The sequence below is a fragment of the Aotus nancymaae genome, unplaced genomic scaffold, assembly GCF_030222135.1.
Source record: "Aotus nancymaae isolate 86718 unplaced genomic scaffold, 86718_ANA_hifiasm-v0.15.2.pri h1tg000009l, whole genome shotgun sequence".
Taxonomy (NCBI): domain Eukaryota; kingdom Metazoa; phylum Chordata; class Mammalia; order Primates; family Aotidae; genus Aotus; species Aotus nancymaae.
The window spans coordinates 20120427-20140498 of record NW_026988420.1 but is presented as its reverse complement, the minus strand read 5'-3'; the positions used below and the strand labels follow the sequence as shown (position 1 = coordinate 20140498).

Here is a 20072-nt window from a genome sequence, read left to right as displayed (position 1 = left end):
CATATATATATATATATATAGACACCTCTCATCATATGGCATCTATTCTCTAGATCATTTTACATGGAAAGAAAGAGATTGAAAGGGGGGGGAGAGTGAGAGAGAGCGAGAGAGAGAAAGAGAGAGAGACACTAAGGAACACCAAGAAAACATTTGTGAATAAAGAAGCCAACTTTGTAGTAGATACTCCAGTCAAGACCATCCAAACAGACACCATATGACTTAGAAATGAACTGCCCAGATTGGGAGATTTGGTTATATAGGTAATTGAAATTATGATAGATAAAAGAATCTGATCCAAATATAGTATCTCTTTCTATGAGAACACAATACTGATCCTTTACTGGAGAAAAGGGTCAGTATAATCGATACCAAAAGGTTGGCTTGTCCACTCTGGTTTGTGGCACCATATCAGGTATTCAGGTTGCTCCCTGCCATTGGCAACTCAAGCACTGAGAACTTATAATTTGCTTGGCCCTGATATAGACAATCTCTATTGTTTACTCAGTTCACAGTCTCCATTGTTGCCATTCTACCTACTATAGAAATATCTCTCTCTCTCTCTATATATATATATATAGAAATATCTCTTGATATTTCTATCGAGAGACAGAAATTAGAAATTGTACCCACTGACGCCCTCATGGACACTTTGTTTACTTTTCCTAAAACTCTGCATTCTGCGTTTGTGAAGATACAATATTCAAAAGATAAAAGCCCTGTCCAGAGATACAAAATAATTCCATTTAAATGGAAATAAAACTACCTCCCAGACTTTTGGTTTTCTTCCACCTCTGAGTGAGAAGAAATCAATGGAGGTTATAGTTTTTGGCTGAGGTGATTGATCTTAATCATCTAAAGCAAATAAAGTTGTTTCTATACAACAGAGGGAGAAAAAGAAATATAACATAGGAATCTCTCTGAGGTTAATGAAAGTTAACTTTAATTTTATACAAGTTTGACCACAAAAGGCTTATAATTGCTGAAAAATCAAAGTTTGCATATTTAAAACAAATTCTCTTTTTTTCTGATGTCTGCCTATCTTTCCTTCCCCTTCCTCCCTCCCTCCCTCCTTCCTTCCTCCCTCTTTCCCTCCCTCCCTTTCCCTCCTTCCTTCCTTTCCTTCCTTCCTTCCTCCAAAAGGGAGTTAATTCTTATTCCATTTTCTGACAAATCATCACAAAGAGATCATTGTCTTTTTTGCTTCTAAATTGACAAATGTTCATTGTATATATTCATGAGGTACAAACTGATATTAAGATTTAAGAATACAATGTAGAAGAAATCAAGCTAATTAACATATCTGTCACCTCAAATACCATTTTTTTTATGGTGAGAACATTTGAAATTTACTGTTTTAGTGATTTTGAAATATACAATACACTGTTATTACTATATTCACCATGCTGTGCAATAGATCTCAAAAAAATAAAAATGCAAACTATTCTTCCATTTTAACTGAGGCTTTGTGCTCTTTGGCCATCTCTCCATTCCTCCATCCACCACAACTCACTCCCTCAGCCTCTGCCTCTAGTAACCATGATTCTACTCTTGCCTTCCAGGAGTTTGACTGTTTTAGATTCCACATATAAGCGAAGACATGTACTATTTATCTTTCTGTGCTTGGCTTATTTGACATAGTATATTGTTCTCCAATTCTATTCACATTGTTGAAAATGGCAAGAATTCTTTTTCAAGGCTAAATGGTATTTCATTGTGTTATATAGCAGATTTTCTTGATCCATTTGTCTGTTGATGGACACTTGATTCCATAAATTGGCTATTGTTAATAGTGCCATATTTTATTAGGAATGCATTTTGTTTGCTTTTATAATTGGAATTGAAATCTAGAAAGAATGATGTATATTGGTTTTGGCATCCTGTAATATGTAACATACTGGGTATTTCTCTTCATTTTGGGGCAAAACAGCTGAATCCTCTTTTTATGTATGAAGACTCTCCCCACTATATAAGTTTTTGTCAGACATACATGCTCACATGGAGCTTTGAATATTTTTTAGTGATTAAAATAAGCAGGCAAACCTGCACATATACCATGAGTCTAAAATAATAGTTAAAATTATAAAAATAAAATAAGCAGGGACAATGAAAATATACAACAGTGGCAATGATGGCAGCCATATCAATTTTGAGAGACATCTGTGGCAAAGGTACCAGCATAAGCAATTTATGCTTGGTGATATTTGTGGTGGTGATGAAACCTGAGGCAACCTGTGTATATTTGTGACAAGATGACACTCATAGATTGCTTCCATCATATGACTGTGACAGCAGCCCTTATTCTTTAGATTCTCCATTCCTTCCTCTTTTTCTAAGTCTAGTGTTTCTGTTTTACTGGCAACTTTATGAGCTAGTCTATTATCAATCAGCATATTCTCCTAATGCTTACATTAGTCTGAAACCATTTCTGTTGCATGTGACAGAGAATCCCATCTTGTAAAAATATATTCACAAAGACATACTTTTTTTTATGTACATTCTGTATCTAAGATCAATAAAGCAAATATGCATTAAGAATTTTTGGTGTCTTGAAAAACATTTTTTACATCAACATGATTGTTATTTTTCTCACACAAGATATGCAATCAATCATATGCATATACTATCAGAAAGAATTACATTTGACTGAGGATAATTAAATTATATCAATTTTTAACAAAATGTAATAGAACATTTCTCCATTGTGGAAAAATAGACATTCATTGGAATTTTCCGTGAAAGTAATGCAGGTGTTTTATAGAATACCAAACAAGTATTGATCTCTAGCAGTAGTATGAAGAATGCAAGAACTGGTATTATATCAGTGTTATTTTACTCTGCAGTATTGGCAGTATATTTAGCCATAAAAAATTAGAGAGCTTTGAGTTGTCATTTTCTTATTACTAAAGGATAATGATATCTTTTGAACACTTATATGCACAAATTGATAAAGACGTGCCTTTCGATGATAGAATGGTCAAAGTGTTTTACAAGTACTTGGTTTAAGTATAATCCTTATACTGATAATTTTACCCCTTACAGCTCAGAGGAATTTCACTTTATTTTAAGGTTATGTTGACTGGAAGTTTTTTTTTTTTTAATTACTTAAACTAGAAAATATCTGTATTATAATACAAATAAAAATAGAATTCAAAGTTGGCAATAAAAACAGCTCAACTGAAATGTATTCCTTTTTAAATCTCAAATTTTGTCTGTATGTAAGAACTTTACATATTTTTGTATCTGTGGTCCAAAATACAGGACAATATTTCAAACTCTGAGGCAACCAAAGTTTAGCTCAATTTAGCCATTCCACAATGTTCAAAACAACATGATATATGTGAAAAATATATGTAATTTATATTTATACATTACTTGGAATATAAAAAAATAGTTAAAAATTACTGAAATACACTGTTAAGTGAATTTCATGAATTTAACATAAAATAACTTACCAAGAAAATGATCCAAAAAGACTGTACCATAGTTTCAGCATGGTTTAGAAAGAAAGTTTTCAAAAATAGATAATGCACACTTAGCGTAATGACTAAAGTGTTAATGATAATTAATTCCTGCCAGGTAAAATTTTGTGACTTGTACTTTTGTTTTTTAATATATGAAACATGTCATATAAGGGTGTTTCCCTTGATAATAATTAGTGTAGTCAGTGGAAATAAGCATATATCAATATCTCTATCATTATTTATCTACATCTATTCAGATATTATGTATTATACCAAGAGCCATGTTAAACAAAATGATGAATGTGTGATTGCAAACATTTATTAAGAGCCAAAGCATTTTAAAAATAATCAGAAAATAAAATGACTAACAGAATCTAAATATCTAACATGACCATAGCTTTTATATTTTAGATATCATGTCCTTAAATATATCTTAATTCTTCACTTACCCTATGTTCTTTGCTCTAGCAGAGCATTGGGATAAGAGTTTGAAATTTTGTCTAGTATTTTTATTTTTCTTTAGTTACTTATAATTTATGATGACATCAAACTTTCACCAGTGTAGTACTCATTTTATTGACAGAAAGTGACATATAGCATTCTTTATTCTTTTGAACTTTTATAAGCTCCAAAGGGACAGAAATATGCTATAACTAACATTTACTGGATAATAACCATTTGCCAGATACTGAATATTCTACTGATAATAACCCATTTAATCAATAAAACAATGTTATTATTGCTCAAGATTATTATTCTGTTTGTTTAAATATTAGGAAACTAGGACACAGAGTGTAAATAGCTTTTGAACAATCATAGAGTTAGTGTTAAAGCTATAATTTGCCAGGCAGTCAGACTGTGGATTTCGTTTGGTAGATCAGGAAAATTGAGATTGTTTTATGATTTTGCCTTAGTTGTTCCTTAAAAACTTAAAGAATTAGCCTTAAAAATTAAAATTATGATGCTTTCCAGCAGTGTCCATTTTTCTTGTATCTTTGCCCTATTTCCTTCTCCTCTCCACCAGACAAATAACTATCAGTGTAACCACAAAACAGGGGTCTTACCTAGAAAGTAGCTCCTTGTAAGCAAGGTCTGCACTTATTTAATAGGGAATGGTGTATGTTCCAGCTGGAGGTGTTTTACTCATCTTGGAGAAAACAACACAAAAGAATTCTCCTTCTTGCACCACTCACCTTCCCCAAAAAGTTATCTGTAGTATTGAGTGCTGAAAGTCTCAGAAACCTGAGCAAGAAAGACAACAGGAATTGAAACACTGAAACTCAGACTCAAAACTGGAACAGGTGCCAGCAATTACAAAGTTATCTGTCTTCAGTGAACTGAACCGAACATCAGATACTACAGTTTATCATGAGCCATTTAGCTATATTTTCACAAATATCTTAAAAATACTATATTTCATAATCTTTCAAGGGCAAATAGTCAAATGAAATAAATTTCCTCCTGCACTTCAACAGTTGACTAAAGGCAAATCTTTGTTGTACTGAGAAACACACAACTAAAGGATTTTACATATTACAATAAAGAGTATTCCCCTAAGGAAGAAAAAAATAATTTTCCCATCTTGTAGGAATTGTTTCTCATATTTTTAACCAAGTAAATATCATACCTAGATGGTCCGAGAATATTATTTTTTAGAAATTAATGGTTCACACATAATAGAAAGATTAGGATGACTGTAAAATACATATTATAATATTGTGTTCAATAATAATATTATGTACCATTATATTAACTACATATTTTAATTGTTAGATCATAGGAAATAGACAAATGTATATAATAATAATATAAAATGTGGAGACCAAGTTTCCATTACAACAGTATTCAAATATTTTTGGGTGTACTTTGTTCAGGTAAACAGCTTCAAAATAGGTAAAAAATATACTTTTTAGTTTCTTAGACTTTTATCATTTGCTGCTTTGCTAAAAGCTTCAGCTCTTAATGATTTTATGTTTTTAATAATCTCATAATAAGAATTATATTAACTATAGACATGCTCATGTACATTTGCTGAATGCCAGAAATATGCCTAGATATATCTAGTCACTGAGATAAAATTCTCTTTATGCCATTCATCAGAAGCATAGGAAGTGTAAGCAATAAATAATATGCAGTTTATTTAACAAGAGGTCTTCCCAATGGAATATCTAGGGTTTATTAGACAATATGTTATTTCTTCATTTAATATGACTCATTTTGATATGGATTTTGTGTCTGAGAAGAGCTAATGAGTATATCTGAGTCTGCATTTAGAGATAAATGTGATGAACAACTAATATTAGTATTCCGATGTTATGCCTTAGCAACAGTGAATTGAACTGGTTGGTCAATATGTTTGTTCTTCACATGCTTTATATATATATGCTTATAAAAATCTCAGATATATATGTGCATATTTGTTTGTATGTATCTGTGTGTATGTGTGTGTGTATGTATAAAATCACAAAACCTAAAAAGAGGTGTGAGGCTGTAGATAACAGTATTGTGTCCAGAAACTCCTTTCATGTAGTTTCCCCTATTTCATGGGTATTGGGCTCCTTATTTATCGTTATAGGGGATTTTCAACAGGAATGCATTTTGTATTATCTGCTACATTGTCTTTTCAGGCTGACATATTGAAATATCAGAAAAGAAGTAACCATAGACAGCCTTAGAAGTTAAACATTAATGAAAATAAAAAGGCGGAGGTTGCAATGAGCTGAGATTGCGCCACTGCACTCCAGCCTGGTGCCTGGCGACAGAGCAAGACTCTGTCTCAATAAATAAATAAATAAATAAATAAAACTTTGAAAACTCACCTTGCAATTTTAGAGAATATAAAGTTTGCATAGTGATTATACATTAACTAAAATATAGACTAATTGTTGAGAGTAGGTAAAACACACTTAAATTATATTAAGTTAAAAACATCATTCACTGATGATGTGGTTAGGTTTTGTGTTCCCGCCAAAATCTCATCTTGAATTTTAATCTTCATAATCCCAACGTTCTAGGGAGAGACCTAGTGAGAGGTGATTGGATCATGGAGACAGTTTCTCCCATGCCGTTCTCCTGATAGTGAGTGAATTCTCACGAGATCTGATGGTTTTATAAGGGGCTCTCCATCTTTTGCTCTCACTCCTCTCTCCTGCTGCCTTCTAAAGAAGGATAAGTTTGCTCTCCCTTCTTCCATGATTGGAAGTTTCCTTAGGCCTCCTCATCCATGCAAAACTGTGAGTTAATTTAATCTTTTTCTTATAAATTACACAGTCTCAGGTATATCTTTATAACAATGTGAAAACTGACTAATACAACTGACAACTGTTCAAAAGAATGCAAACAAAACACAAAAAGACAAGGATGAAAATGACTAAATATCTGGCCACATGACAGATTAACACACATGAATTAAACTGAATAAGTAGACTTTTTATGAAGAAAAAATTCTGCTATATCAACAAATCTAAATAATTTACAGTAATTTGCTGTTAATTTTTCAATATGAAAATGTCTTTTGCACCTCCATGTTCTGTAATGTGCTCACAAATATCTATAGACTTGAATTATCACTTCGCAGTTTTGTTTAAGTGGATGCGATATTTTGTGACCAACTAGCATTCTTACTTGTGCAGGGATAGAAATGGTGACCGAGTTGTACAGGCGTCCAGTCCCCAAACTGAATCCTGAGTGGTGTTTCATTTGAAAGCAAGCAACGTTCATGCTACATTGGATGATTGTGTCTATATTCTTAGAAAAAAAATGGCATTCATCTATTTCAGAAATTAAAGTGATTACAGTTGAATAGACAACTAAATTGTCCCTTAGACTTCTTGATGACTTTTGTTTTCCCCTCTATGTCATCTCTTTCTGACATATTTAGAAAAAAACTCTGGTTAATTAATTTATACAAATAAAAAATAAAAATAAAGTGTGATTTATCTCTAAAGTTTTTGCATTATAATTGAGTCCTAAGCTTAGGACTCAATGGAAAGAATAGCAAAACATATTTAATATTATAAGCAACTTTTAGAATCTCAGAAAATATCTCAAAGCAGCTGGGCACACCAAGACCAGAAGAAAAAAACGTCCTAAAGATAAAACAAAGGGCCACCAACAGATGAAGTTTGCAGAACATGTGGTTTGTTCAAAATCTAAGCTAAGAATGCAGAAAACATGAAAGAAGGGGTTATTTTACATGTCTGGGGTAAAATTATATTTAAAAATATTTGAAAACAGGAGAATAGACAGCATAAAGTAGTCCCAGTAATTTCAATCTGTTCTTTATTCACACAATCATTTATTGGCCATATTCTAAATTGAACATCGGCTATGATTTGGGCATTCTGCCATCCCAAGATACACAAATATGAATATATTCTAACCAGCCCCTGCCCTCATGGTGGTGATGGCATATCTTAGGATGGAGAACAAATAGTAATACTGCCTCTAGTCTGCATAACTTATATTTGAATCTTTCTTTTTATGACATCTGTTTTCACAGAATGTTCATTAAATCTAACATCTACTGTTATTATTTAAAGCAACTTACCATGATTTTCCTATGAAAGGAAAATCTAAACACCTAATCTCATTTTGAAAGTATTTTCTAAGTGTTCTCATTTGTAAGTAATGTATTAGTCAAATATAAATATCTTTTCTTTAGGACTAACATTTCACTCTTTTCTGACCTATACTTTAGATGTTAAATAACTTCTTCTTATTCTCCAGCAGTTACGTCTAAAACTACAAATTATGTTTTTCCAAGGGCGAGATGTGGGCATTTTAAATACTGGCAATTCTTAGGAAGTTGTTGTTGGCATTTAGTTGGATAGAAGCTGATAAAGCCAGATGATCTGCAATATAAGGCTATCAAAATAGTAAAGGATTTTTTTCCTTCCTCAGACAGGAAAGAAAAGATAAGTAAAAATATGCATATAGCAAAGATTATCATATCCAGAAGGCTAATAGTGCCTCTGTAGGGAATCACCTGCAAGTTCTCCCTTCTCAATGAGTTCCACTTGGCTCTCCCTTGGGAAGTAATCTTTTGAGATGTCCCACTTTCCAGAGAGATTTCCTTCTCTTTCTACCTGTCAACACATCAACAAATCCACACTCTTTATAACAATTATGTTAGATATAATACATCTTAGGAAAAAATGTTTAAAATGGTTAAACTATTCTTGCTCACTTGTGAAGAACAATAGGCATAATTCTCAAATCTTACCATATATGTAAATCACCTATGGGTGTAATTTTCCTTCTCTGCTAATATTTTAGCAAAATACATTTTAATATCTTAGTTGAATTGAGCACATATTTTTGGAATCGGTGTCTCATAAAAAGCATTAAGTTAGGTTGTGAAGACTCAAAGTTTGTCCCCAAGGACTCATTAAAAACTCGGTAGCAAAACCACAGTAAGATACCATTTCACTCTTACTAGAATTGTTATAATAAGTAAAACAGCAAATGGCAAGTGACGGCAAGAATATGGATAAGTTGGAACCCTGGAGCATGGCTAGTGGGAATGTAAAATGGTGTTTCTCCTGTGGAAAACAGTTTGGCTGTTTCTCATAACACTAAATATAAAACTGAAATATGACCCAGCAATTCTAGGTACATAACCCAAAGACTTCAAGACAGGAACTTGAACAGATACATGTATGCCCATCTTCACTGCAGCATTTTTCATAATAATCAAAAGATGAAAATTCTAGTATTAATTAATAGATGAATGAATAAACAAAATGTGGTACATACATACGATGGAATATTTTATTTGGCTAGGAGTGAAGTTTGGATACATGCAATAGTAAGGATGAACCTGGAGACATTATGATAAATAAAATAAGCCAGACACAAAAGGAAAAATAATGTATAATTCCACTTACATGAAATTTCTACAATAGACAAATTTGTAGACATAAAAAATATAGAATAGAATTGACCAGGAGCTAGTGAGAGAGAAAGGAGAATGGGGAATTATTTCTTAACAGTTATAAAATTCCTGTTTAGGGTGATGAAAAAGTTGGAAATAGATAGTGGTGATGGTTGCATAACATCGTGAATGTAATTAACGCCATGGAATTGCATGCTAAAAATGGTTGAATTGGAAACGTTTGTGTTATATATGTGTTACCACATCTTTTAAAAAAGTAATTGACAGATTCATCAACAATTTACCATATGTTGTGACAAATATATCATTTACTTATAAATCATTTAAAGTGTTTTAAAATGAGTTGAAACTTGCTTCTTATCTTCTTGTGTGACATTGCATAAGTTCCTTAGCATCTCTATCTACCAAAAAGTCTTTAAAGAGAATTAAGTAAAATTACCTAAGAAAATGTTTAGGAAATAATTGTTGGTAAATTATACATATTGTGTTTAAGATTATCTGAATATTAAGACAAAAAAGCCTCAAATGGTTTTCCACCTACCCTACATGTGAAGATGAATATAGCCTGGGGTTTCCTGGAATCTACCACAGCACACTACTGTTATATATATAAATATATATATATAACATATAATATATATGTATAAAACTGTTATGTATGTTTTATATATATATATATATAATTGCACTTTAGGTTCTGGGGTACATGTGCAGAACATGCAGGATTGTTGCATAGGTACATACACGGCAATGTGGTTTGCTGCCTCCATTCCCCAATCACCTATATCTGGCATTTCTCCCCATGTTATCCCTCCCCAGCCTCCCTACCCCACTGTCCCTCCCCTAGCCCCCGCCAACAGACCCCAGTGTGTGATACTCCCTTCCCTGTGTCCATGTGTTCTCAATGTTCAACAACCACCTTTGAGAACATTTGGTGTTTGATTTTCTGTTCTTGTGTCAGTTTGCTGAGAATGATGGTTTCCAGATTCATCCATGCCCCTACAAAGGACACAAACTCATCGTTTTTTATGACTGCATTGAATTCCATGGTGTATTTGTGCTACATTTTCCTTGTCCAGTCTATCATTGATGGGCATCTGGGTTGGTTCCAGGTCTTTGCTATTGTAAACAGTGCTGCGATTAACATACATGTACATGTGTCTTTATAATAGAACAACTTATAATCCTTTGGATATATACTCAGTAATGGCATTGCTGGGTCAAATGGAATTTCTATTTCTAGGTCCTTGAGGAATCACCACACTGTCTTCCATAATGGTTGAACTAATTTACACTCCCACCAACAGTGTAAAAATGTTCCTATTTCTCCACATCCTCTCCAACATCTGTTGTCTCCAGATATTTTAATGATCACCATTCTAACTGGCGTGAGATGGTATCTCAATGTGGTTTTGATTTGCATTTCTCTAATGACCAGTGATGATGAGCATTTTTTCATATGTTTGTTGGCCTCATGTCTTCTTTCAAATCCACATAGAGAAATAAAGGTCTCCAGTAAAGGTAACTACAAACATTTTACAAAAGAAAACATAGACATATTTACAGTTTTAATGATTTCCTTTTCTCTCTGTTTTAAAAGACAGCTACATAAACTTCATAAAATTGTACTGATAGTCTTAAAATTTCTACATATGCAACTTGTATGACAATAAAGAAAAAGAAGAGGGAGAAAATAACATATTATTGAAATTATGTTAGTATCATTTCAATATAGATTGTTTTAAGATGCTAATTTTATTTTTCAAGGCACTAAGAAAATAACTCAAAAAGATGTAGTAAAGGAAAGAAAAACAAAATAAAAAGATGCACTTGAAAATATTTAATACACATATAGAAAGAAAGGATCAAGAAATAGAAGACAAAGATGACATAAGACATAATGAAATCATTAACAAAATAACAGCCATAAAACCTGCCTTTTCAGTAATTACATTAAATGTAAATGGACTGTCCACTAAAATAAATATATAGACCTTGTCAGAAATAGAATGAATAAAAGAATGAAAGAATATATAACTATGGAAAGAGTATTTGAAAGAGAACTGGGGCAGCTATACTAAAATCAGATAAACTATGCCTTAAGTGTTAATGTTTCCTTAAGTAACTAAACATATTATTTAAGTAGATAGAGAAAGTGTTACCAGACACAAAGAAGAATATTTTATAATAATAATAAGGTAAATTGATCAAAAATATATAACAATAAATCATGCAAGCATCTAACACAAAGACTCAAAATACATAAAGTAAAACCAGACAGAATGAAAGAAATAAATAGAAAATTCAGAATTAATAGTTGGAGACTTAAATGCCTAATTTAAATAATAGAGCAACGAGACAGATGATAAAAAAGGAAATGGAAGACTTGAACACTATAAACCAACTAAACCTAAGAAAACATGTTCTGAACACCCCACCCAACAGCAGCAGAATACATATTCTTCTCATGTATTTATGAAACATTCTCCAGAATAGACCATATAATGTACAATAAAACAAGCCTCAATGAACTTAAACATTAAAATCATATGTATTTTGTGTTCTGACCACAATCAAATTAAAACATCAATGACAGATAAACTTAGATAATTCACAATACAGTCATGTATCACTTAATGATGGGGGTATGCACTGAAAAAATGGCTCATTAGGTGATTTGGTAGTTGTGCAAACATCATAGAGTGTACTCAAAGAAACCTAATAATACAGGCTACTATACAACTAGGCTATATAGTATAGCCTATTGCTCCTAGGCTGCAAACCTCTATAGCATGATACTGTACTAAACACTGTAGCAATTATAACACAATGCTATTTAAGGACTAAATATCTAAATATTGTAAGCAATGGTGTCTATATACTAAATGTCTAAACACAGAAAGATAAATATATTATGCTGCAGCATTATGACAACTACAACATCCCTAGGGAATAGAATTTTTTCAACTCCATTATAATGTTATGGGACAACAGTAATACATGAAGTCCTGTGTTAACCAAAACATTCTTACATATTTAAAAATTAAAAATAACTTCCTAAATAGCCAATGAGTCAAAGAATAAGTCATAAGGGAAATTTAAAATACTTTGACATGAAAAAAATGAAATCACAACATATGAAACCTTATGATATGCACAGAAAAAAAAAGTTGTGCTTACAGGAAAATTTATAAAAGTAAATTCCTATGTAAAAAATAAGGACACAAAATTAATAATAGTGCTCCACCACAAACACTAGAAAAAGAAGAGAAATTTAAACCTAAAACAATCAAAAGAAAATAAAAAAGTTTAAAATTTAAATTATTGACATTGAGAATGGTTTAAAAATCTTAAGAAAATTAATAAAACAACAAATATATTCTTCGAAAAACTAAAATAAATAAAATAAAAATCCTTTCTCTAGGCCAAGGAAAAAAAAAGAAGACTTGAACCAAAATCAGGAATTAAAACAGACATTTTATTGCCCTTAGAAAAATAAAAAAAAAAATAGTAAAATAATACTATCCACAATTATATATTAACAAGTTATAACTTGGATGCAATGACCAGATTCCTAGACAGATGCAAACTACCAAGCTTTCTGAAGAATAGATAGATAATCTGAATACATTTAAAACAAGTTAAAAGTTTCATATAATAATTTTAAAATTTCCAACAACAAAATAAAATTTCAGGGCCAGATGGCTTCGATGTTGAAATCTACAAGACATTTCAAGAATAATTAGTACCAACATTTCACAGTTTCTTTCAAAGCATAGAAGAGGAGGGAACACTCTACAATTCATCCTGAGTTTATTATTACCCTGATACCAAAACCCAGTAAAGACTTCACAAGAAAAATGCAGACTAATATCTTTCATGAATATAGACAAAAATCCTCCACCAAATGCTAGCAAACTGAAACCAGCAACAATTAAAAATATATATATATATATGTATATCTTGGTGAAGGAGCAGTTCTTCTTGGCATCTAAAGGTACATTTAACACCCCAAAATAAATTAATTTAATACATAATATTTATAGAATTAAGGACAAAAATAAACATTATCATTTCAATAGACACAAGTATCATTGCACAAAATCCATTACCCTTTTGTGATTAAAAAATTTTATAAGTAGGAATAGAAGGGAATTATCTCAACCTAATCAAAGAGAATCTACAAATAACCCACAACTAAAATTACACTTAACAGTGGAAGACTGAATGCTTTATACATAGGTCCAGCACCAGACAAAAATATCCAATCTTACCATTTCTATTAAGCAATACATTTGAAGTACGGATTCAGCACTACCCCTACATACTTTCTGTAGTTCTTATAGTACTCCTACTTTCCCTGTCAAACACACAATGGGAAGGGCAGAGATATAGGTTTGTGTCGGACCCAAGGGTCATAAATAAACATAATAGTCATTTTGTTTTGCTGTAGTACAAAGCCAGAGTTTGAATATTGTCATTACTTCCCGACTCTGACTCTGCATATTTTGCAGTTGTAAATCTCCCTGCTGCTTTTTGGGGTATCTCTTTCGAATTAGATCAAAATAACCAATATTTCTTTGCCCTATCCTGGGGGTGGGTAGGGGTAGGAGTGGGGAAGCTAAAGTAGACTATTCTGCCTAATGAGTATAACAAGATATCCTCCCTTTCACAATTCCTCAAATAGGAAATAATAATTTCCCTGTGTTTCTGCCCTTATTCCATACGTGTATGATTATTTGTTGTGTTTTAAAGATAATGGTATCTCTGCAACTGATTTTATATGTGTATTTACTATGTTACCTTAGAAAGATAAGATTTTAAGATTTTTTTAAAATGCTTATTTTTCTAAGTAAAATTTATTGGCTAGGCATGATTTATTCCAGGGAGGTAAGTTAGTTACTTAGACTATAAGCTATTCATAACTTCCTCAAGCCAATAACAGAGACAATTTAAAAAATCCTAGATTTTATTTTTTACAGCAGAGAGTGGGTCTAAATTTTTCTCAATCACCAAAACCTATGTGACTTATCCAAATCCTTGATATCTGCGATTCTTCCTTGAAAATCTAAAGAGAGACAGATTGTATATATATGAAAGGGAGCTCAAATTAGTTATTCAAAACATCTGATATGGACTTACCTAATCATTGTAAACTATTCTATTTATTCATACATGAGAGTTTCTTTGAATAAGTCCTTAGTGTTCTTAGTTAATGATTTGGGAATAACCAAAAGCAACCTATAGTCTTTTTCTTGACTCTGAGACAAAAGCCAACAAATTGTGTTTAAAGGTAATAATCACGACAGACAAATTAGCAGAGGCTTCTCCCAATATTATTCCAGAATCCAGTACTTGATTGTCTTTTATATTTTACATTTGTTGATTACTGAAGATACACAACAGTTTTCAACAAGTAGGCTTACCGCCTATAAAAATCTAATAATTTTTTTCTCACCAATTTTCATTCCTTATTTTAATACTCTAAACTCCTGATACGTCTATTCCATTATAGGAAGAAAAGGAAACTGAAGATTATCTAACATTTATCCATGAACCATGATTCAGGTAGATTTATTAGAAAAGTATTTCGAATGTTTATATTATTGGTAAGTTAATCATAACTTAAGACTTTAAAAAACTCAATGGTTATATCCTTTCATAGAGCCTCCTTCATCCATAGAACATGACTCTCTGCCAGAGGCAAAATCTGCTCAGAAAGCTGAAATCGACACTTTCCCAGAGCTTGTCCATTAGCTGGAGACAAGAGGGCTACTGTACACAAAAATAATAGATCAATTTTAGAATTGCTTTAAAATCAATGCAGGTTATTGATCTCATATAAGAACAGTCAATGCAGTAAAGGACATTGTGTGCTCTAATGCTTCCTTAAGAGGTGAGTATAAGAAAATAACATGAAGAGTAGAAGAAATGCCTAGGCTGTTAATCTTGCCAGAGAGCCCTTCCTCACCAAAATCCTAGCCCTCCTGAAAAGAGAAAAATTCTTGAAAAGCTTAAAAAGGCAATTAAAGTTGATATGATTTTGTTCTGTATCCCAACCCAAATCTCACCTTGAATTGTAATCCCCATAATCCCCAGGTGTCCAGTGTGGGATCAGGTAAGGTAATTGGATCGGTGGGCAGGGGGGTGGGAAGGGGCTGGTTTCCCCATGCTTTTCTTGTGATAGTGATTGAGCCTTATGAGCTCTGATTGTTTTATAAGCATTTGGCGTTTCCTCTGCTTGCACTCATTCTTTCTCCTGCTGCCTTGTGAAGAGGGGCTTTACATCATGATTGTAGGTTTCCTGAGGCCTCCCAAGCCAAGTGGAACTGTGAGTCAATTATATCTCTTTTCTATATAAATTACCCAGTCTTCGGTATTTCTTTATAGCAGTGTGAGACTGGACTAATACATTAATATACAAGCAATTGGCTCCAGAGTCATAAAATGGGTACTTGGAAAAATATAAATGCAGGTCACATAAGAATAATCTTCAAAGATGGCTGCTTAGAAACACAGGAGTATCAAAAATGAAAGTGTGCAACTCGAAATTTCTCACAACAGACAAAGTAGCTATTGCACTCAATAAACATTGGTGGAAACACTGATAAAACCTCTGAGACTGTGTATGTTGGATGTTGCATTTGTCACTAACACAATTTGATAAAACTGTAAAGGTGGGATGTAGACAAAAGCCCAAACTTCAGTTCCCCCTTATTCACTTGCAAATAGATTTCGTGTAAGTATCTTTAATGGCTTTTGTACATGTGCCTGTCATTGTTTCCTTATTCTTAGGATAAACTGGAGTCTTTCATTGCCTGAGAGTGCTAAAGTGACAAACAATTACAGTGTTCTCTGTATCCATGGGTTCTGCATCTGCAGATTCAAACAACCATGGATGAAAAATATTTGGCACAAAATTCTACAAAGTTTCAAAAGGAAAACCTGAATTCTCCATGTGTCAAATACTATGCTAAATTCATGTGAATGAAATGATGTTTGGGCATTGTATTAAGTACTGTAAATAATCTAGAGATAATTTAATGCATACAGGAGGATATGTATAGATTTTATGCAAATACTACACCATTTTATATCAGGGATTTGAGCAGTCATGAATTTTGGTATCCACTGAGGGCCCTGGAAGCCTCCAAGGCTTCACTATATTTGATACTTTGTTACCGGCCCAAGGAATTTCAACCTGTCTCAGGTACCTCTAGTCAGAGTTACCTTTTTAAATTAAAATTATGTATGAAAGCTTTAAAAAGTTTTGCAATTTTGAGATAAGTAGAAAGATGAAATATAACTCTGCAATGAAAATAGCAAAACTCTCAGAGATTTTCCAAATTTCACGCATTAAATTATCATTGGATTAATAACAATGAGAGCAGCTCCTTCTGTGTATCATCAATTATCTCCTTGGGAGATAGTAACAGACAAGATCATACATCATCTCAATTTTTATATATCAATTTATTGCAAGAACTGCTTAAAATTTGCAGGGTACTCAAACCATGTACTGGAGGCTATTATCAACAGATATGAGAAGATTTTTTCTAAATAACCTTTCATGACTTAAAACCTGGAGATCTTCTATACTGAATGAGACATCAGAGATGGACAGGTCTTACCCTCTGATGGAAAAATTCTATTATATACAATTAACAATAAATACAGTAGTAAGTTTTCAAGGCATTACCATCTCCCAGTCAAAATGGCATAAAACTTATTTGAATCATTGGAAGACAATTTCTTCTGGAGTCTGCAAGCTGAGGTTGATTTGAAAAACTCTAGAATTATATGGTCGCTATAAAGAGATATACTCTATCCAAGACCCTGGCCCAAGTCAAAAACTATATGAGATGTAGATGGCTTCAACTTAAGATTTGCACACTAAAACACAAATTGTCACATTTTATTCTGCATTATTTTGTTTTTATTTTCCTGTCTTTCTCCTTTTCTTTCTTGTGTTAAGGGCAACTTTAATTTTGTTAACTGTAAAGTAAGCCTATATTCTTAATATTGCTTTTTTGCCTCTTTAAATACTCTTTGGTCTGAGTTCAATACTTGGCTACAGCTGGCATGTGAACTAGCTAACTTACGCAAAAAACTGTTTGTTGAATTTGTACATATATTTTTGAGAAACACCAGCTTTCTTTAAAAGTAGTTAGTTGTAATAAATCAGTTTTTTCCTGTTTTACTAGATTCAACCTATGCATAAGTTTATAAATGGGAAACACAATAGGCTAACCATCCAAATATCTAAAAAATTTATCACAGAACTTATAGAAAAGTAGGTTAGTAGCCTCAATAAAATATGACTTGAGGACCTCATGTGTGAACTAGCTTTTGTAACTGAACTTTTAAGAAATAGAACTTGGAAGAGAAAGAGAGAACAGATGGCGTATATTTGGAGCCTATCTCATTTTCTCACAGATCTCACAAGTAAGACTTCTCTTTGGCTTTAGATCTTTCTAATGATCTCTCTATTACAAATATAATTGCCTGGCACAGGAACATTTTGAATGAGTAGTGCCGTAACATCACAACACTATTTAACAATCCTAGAGGGAATATTTGACCAATTAAAGGTAATTGTATGACTTCAGATGCCCAATATTAGATTTATGGCACAAAAGCCAACTAGCCACTACTTGTTTTTGGACACAAAGTTGGGAATTTAATTTCTTTCCTCAAGACATTCCCTGATACCAACCAGGGTACATTTTGCACCAATAGTTTGCACTATTATTAAAAAGAAATTATTAAATAACTTATTCAGAAAGAAAATAATGGGTCTTGATTTGAGAATCAATATTCAACAATTCAAAGGAGATTTTGGATTATTTTTTGTTCTACTCAAGCTTATTACTCATGCTTCGCAAAAGGCTAACAATGTACAATGAGTCCCATGTGTTATGGTTTAGAGACCATCATTGCCACCAAGACTATAAAATACCTTTTCTGGGAGATTCATGAAGCTGAACAAGCAGTGGTTCATAGGAGAGTCAGTTTAAGTAAAATTTCAGACTTTGATCTTCAGTATCTTCATTTGTGCTGAATAGCAGCTGTCATATTCAGTAATGCAAATAAATAAATAATTGTGTGTGTATACTTACAAGATAGGGAAACCTGGCACATACAGAAATTTAAATAATCACACCAAAAAATCTGATGTGAGAGCAGGACAATCATGTAGTAATGATCTGGATAACTCATGTTGCTATATGTTGATACATAATTTGGTTCAGGTTCTAGAATGATCACAAGGGAAAACAATAAGGTCCGGATCTATGTAAAATCAAAAATCTTTTTGTATTAACATAACTTTGCTTTTCTACTGTCTCTATCAACATGAATTTACTATTGCCAGAAACTCACATCCAGAGTGATAAAATGTGGAGAATAATTTTACTGTTTGTTCTACAAATTCTATCTCCCTATGCAATTAAACTATTCAACTCTGAAAAATGTATTATTAAATCAATATTTTCTTTCTGAGACTATTTTAAGCCAGCAAAATAAAATTCTTCCTGTGCTGTACCCCACTAATTCTAAACTAACATATCACGATTCTTACACAACTAAACTCCTAGATTGAACAATTCACTTTAAGTCAGGCCACAAAACCTCATAAATATCCCAACTTTATTCTCCCTCTCTCTCTCTCTGAGATGCTATTAAAATCTGAAAAAGTAGTCCTGTTCCCTAACTCAGTAATAATAAACTCAGTGTTTTTCTACCATTTCACTATTGCGCTTGTATTATCATAACTGGTATTCAGCAGTATTCAGATGCCATACAATGAAAATAAACACATTCATCACTGATGCTTATTAATGATAAATTCTTTACTTATGTTTCACTAATTTAGACTGATTGTCTTTTACGAAGAGTAACAGAAATAAAACACCTAACAAGTTGTGCATTTACTATGTTAAGACTCTGTGTTAAGCACTGTGTAGCACATTTGTTGTATATCTCAGAAACACCTTTGTAATGTAACGATTACTTTACTCACTTACAGGTACACTAACTGAGGCTTTGGATTAAGTGACTAGAGCAAAGTTAGTGATAGAGTAAGTATGCGGGTTAGAATTTGAATTATTTCACCTTCAAATTTCCATGGATCTATTATTTATTTATTTATTTATTTATTTATTTATTTATTTATTTATTTTAAATATGGAACGCTTCATGAATTTGTGTGTCATCCTTGCGCAGGGGCCATGCTAATCTTCCCTGTATCATTCCAATTTTAGTATATGTGCTGCCGAAGCGAGCACGGATCTGTAATTTAAATATACAGAATAAAAAATAAATTCACAAATGTCCCTTAGTGTGTGTGTGTTTTTTTATTATTATTATTCATCAGGGAGGAGGAAAAATTGAGAAGCTCCTCAGGGAACACTTTTTGAAGAGAGATTGTGTTCGAAAAGAAGAGCCAGAATTTACGTGAGAAATTTAATGTGTCATCTTTTAAATGTCATACCTGATACAGTTTGGATATTTCTCCCTGCCCTAATCTCATGTTGACATGTAATCCCCAATGTTGGAGGTAGTGCCTGGTATATGGTATTTGTGTCATGGGAGCAGTTCCTTCACCCCTTGGTGTTTTCCTTGCAATAGTGAGCAAGTTCTCTTTAGATCTCTTTGTTTAAATGTATGCGGTACCTCCTCCCACTCTTCCTGCTCCCACTCCTGCCATAGGA

At 32.5% G+C, this 20072-nt stretch overlaps 1 non-coding gene across 1 annotated transcript; it reads right to left on the bottom strand.

The window, feature by feature from the left end:
- Window positions 1-19539: 19539 nt before the first annotated feature.
- Window positions 19540-19646, bottom strand: LOC135273874 (U6 spliceosomal RNA). Its single transcript, XR_010341663.1, has one exon. It is a non-coding gene; the product is annotated as a U6 spliceosomal RNA (small nuclear RNA).
- Between the last annotated feature and the right edge of the window lie 426 nt (window positions 19647-20072).